A 3,962-nucleotide genomic window follows, 5' to 3' on the forward strand; every position below is an offset into this window, starting at 1 on the left:
CAGAATCAAACAGGAAGCGATGCACAAAAACGACTTCATATCATAAAAACGTTTGGATCACAACTAAGACTTCAAAGTAAGCAAATATCGAAAATGTAACCGATCCAACGTAAGAAAACAAAGTGTGATTAACTAAGAAAGCAAATAAAGATTGTTTTGCCACTCCGGGTGATGGAACTGCGCAACAAACTGGCTAGACCGAAGGACGGTGGATCTCCGGCAGACTGATGGAACTCAGGTGACCATGGCTGTGACGAGGAATAAGAAGATGTAGGACAATGCTGTAGGAATTGATCTACCGAGAGAGAATTCTAACTAAGTGTGAAGGTGCCTCAAGTTGATGATCGATCATGATTTCTCTCTCCAAGTGGCTTCCTTTTATAGGGAGGCCTGCCCTTGATTTTTAGGGTAGACTCTCTTCGCGAAATGACCCTTTTGCCCTTATTTATGGCTGATCTTCCCAGCAATCCTTCTTCTCCATCTCGAGCCTTTTTGGCATGCATACTGGTCAGTATAGCAACATTCTGATGCCCCTTTCACCTGAGTTATCCGATACCTTTCCTTCTGACTGGAACCTTTTCCCTGCACACTTTAGCAACTGTTTTGCAGATATAATCCAATTATGCACGTATACTGACCAGTAACCAAGGCCTAGAATACGACTTATCAAACTGCTCACACTTACCACATGCTTGTCCTCAAGCGTGAAGAACAAACAAAAAGAAATAAGTCGAATTATAGCCTGGTTACACCCCTGACCGACTCTATTCTAACCTATACTCTAAATTATGACGCAAAGAAAAACACATTAATAAAGACAAACACACATAAAAGACAAAAGAAATACTTAAACACATTAATTGGGCTATATTTTCAACCATCCCTTCCCTTGGGATCAGGTGCAATCCGGCCTTAGACCGCCTTGAACTTCCGCCGCCCCCATTTTCCTTCTCAGTCAGTACATCTGCTCGTCAAGATCACCCATACTCGCGGCCAAACACTGGATTCGCTCAGTCACTCATTCCTCACCGGGGATGTTAGGACTGTTTTCTCTAAATATGCTAAACCACGGATGCTTTGGACTCGGATTATACGTGCAGCTCCTGAAGGTCTTTAAGGCTTGTAACGGGGCTATTGGTTTGTAGCGTTTGGGGTGGATGTTCCTAAGGCTCTAAAGCTCAAAACTACAACTTATTTTGATGTGGGAGAACTGTGTGCATTTGAATCTTCGGCTGTTACTTCTCTTGGCTGGACATTTTCTGATATTGGTCCCCAACTGGTCAGTAGCATCTTGAGGCTTCGCCACCCTTATTCCTTCTTATCTTTTTTGTGTGGTCAAGTGTTTTCGACCATTTTCTTCACATTTTTCTCCTTCTCTTCTGTGGCTTCGCCACCATTATTCCTTCTTATCTTTTTGGACGTGGAATGACTCCCTGGTCATTTTTCTCCTGGCCTCTTCCTTTTTTTCTCCAATTGATCTTCTTCTTGTATGTCCTTCTGGCCAGTTGCCTATTTGCCTTATCCCTCGCACACACACAGTCACAGTGGCTAGGGGGTTATATATGGGTGTAGATATGGCTAGAAAAAAGGTTCTAAAGGTTTTTTTTGGGGGGGGGGGTTTCCTACTGCCTTCAGTCTTGCTAAACGCTGTCACTTTACCCTAGGCTTCTTGTGGTAGCCACTCTTTTCTTTTCCGAATTGGTGGAAAGTGGTTACATTTTAGGTTTTTAACTCACATTTAAAGAGGGCTTTTGTGTTTGGCTCTAAAGATGGGCTTTTCTCTCATACTCGCATCATCTATACTGACTAGGAGATACTAAGGGGGTGGTTTCCATTTTCCAGCATGTCTTATCTCCTTCAATTCCCCTCACCGTCAGCTCGAGACAGTTGAGTTTTAAGCCCAATCAACACGTATAAGAAAAAAAACTAGACCTAGAAAAACACTACATAAACACTAAACACAGACTACAATATACGCATATGTCATACTGGCCATTGCATCCCCCCTCCCACTTCACAAGTGTCTGCCCTCAGATAAGGCTGTGAAGTGGAAAAGATAATGGCTAGTATGACTGACACACAGACATACCAAACAAGAAAACACATGCTGATACTAAAAACTTCTCACACTTAGACTACGCAATAGGCTAAGTGGGAGAGTTTTAAACCTAAATAGAGCTCAACAAAAACAAACACATATATACATAAACTTCTCACACTTAGGCTACGCAGTAGGCTAAGTGTGAGGTAACATGCACACGAAAAGAAAACAACATAAACATAAACACATGCGTCAAAGTAGTAAACCCCGTACTTCTCACACTTAGACTATTGAATAGTCTAAGTATTATGAATAGGGTTTACACTCACATGCTATACAAATTTACTCTACCTAAAAAAACTAGAAAAACAAATAAAATGCGAAAACTAAAACTGAAAAGAAAAAGAAAACTAACTGGTCAGGTGGGGTGGTGGTCACATGTTTCTCCTGCTCCTCCGCGGGGCAGGGGCTGGTACAGGTGGTTCTTCTGACTCCTCTATCTCGGACTCAGATTCGCTTCCCTCAGATTCTGTCGGTTCCTCAGTACCTTTTTCTTCTGGATTTTCTCATTCTCTCTCGATTACTCTTGGTTCATCAGTCTGGCCTCCGTGGCCACTCGTTCCAACTCCTCGTACTAACTTCCATGCCGCTAACTCCTTCAGAATTCCTTCTATTACACTTGTCAGGCGAGTCAACTCCGCCCTAGCTTGCCGATTTTGCCCCGCTAGCTCTTCTACTGCCCTCTCCAATCTCTCCTGCCTCTGCGTTTGAACTTGTGTTCCCTGGCTCGCTGCAACTCTCCCGACCGGAATAGCTTCTTCCCCCATTGCGTAGAAACGCAGTACTCCCTGCCTCATGTAAACAGTATTCGTTCGGACAAAGAATGTGTATCAAACAGACCAGGAGGGTCAACCATGGTTAGGGGGGATAAGTCTTCAGCCTCCGAGATGATGATGTTGTTTCTGACAAATGCGCCCAAGATATGGCAGAGGGAGAGGTTTCTCGCAGGATGGGTGGCAATGAGATGGCATTTGTAAGCTGTCCAGAATCCCATATGTATTTTCCTCCCGCGCTTGGCGCACCAAATGAGGTATTGCTCTGTCATTGATGTTCGGACGACCGAATTCGATTGTCCCAGCAAGTTGAAATCCAAGTAGAGTTGTACTAGGCGTAAGATCGGGTTGTTGAAGTGGATGGAGCGGGAGATAGTGAATGAAAACTGCCCAGCGGCCGGGTGAGTTAATTCTTCCCATGCCTCATGTGGCTCAAAATCGACGTGCCTGCGGGGAATTCCCCGTTCCCTGCTTCTCCACTCCGGCCCTATGGCCTCCTCCAGACTACACATCCCCAATCTTACTGTCCACTCAATCAAACTCATGTTTATCTCTCGTCCAAACAACCTAAAGCTTACTGACTCCTCATCCAAGTCTGAGGTGACCCTAAATCTGAATGTAGTGAAAAACTCCTTCGCTAGCCAAATAGGGATATTCGGATCCCCATTCTCCAATAACCAATCAAATCCTAACGCACGCACATAAGATAGAAAAGGTTCACGGGCATCCAACTCATCGAGGGAAGGGAAATGGAGTACCTTTCCACACTTAACTTGCTTGCTCTCGTCATCCTTGTTATCGAAAGCATCTTGTAGCTTTTTGGAGTCGAATAGCTTCATCTCCTCCACCAGCTCATCAGTGAGGTCCACTGTCCAGCGTCTATACTTCAATCTCTCCACCGGGGGATGTACCAGTTCCCGATGGTTCAGTGGAAGCTGTTGTTCTCTGTACTCCTCGTCCTCCAGGGAGATATCACTGTCGGAGTACGAATCTTCACTGGCAGCGTAGTCGCTGTCGTCTGTCTCCTGACGGTGCGGTGGGGTTCTCTGAGCTGGGTCTGTGATGACGATGCATATGTTCACTGTGCG

The sequence above is a fragment of the Salvia splendens genome, chromosome 15 (assembly GCF_004379255.2).
Source record: "Salvia splendens isolate huo1 chromosome 15, SspV2, whole genome shotgun sequence".
NCBI lineage: Eukaryota > Viridiplantae > Streptophyta > Magnoliopsida > Lamiales > Lamiaceae > Salvia > Salvia splendens.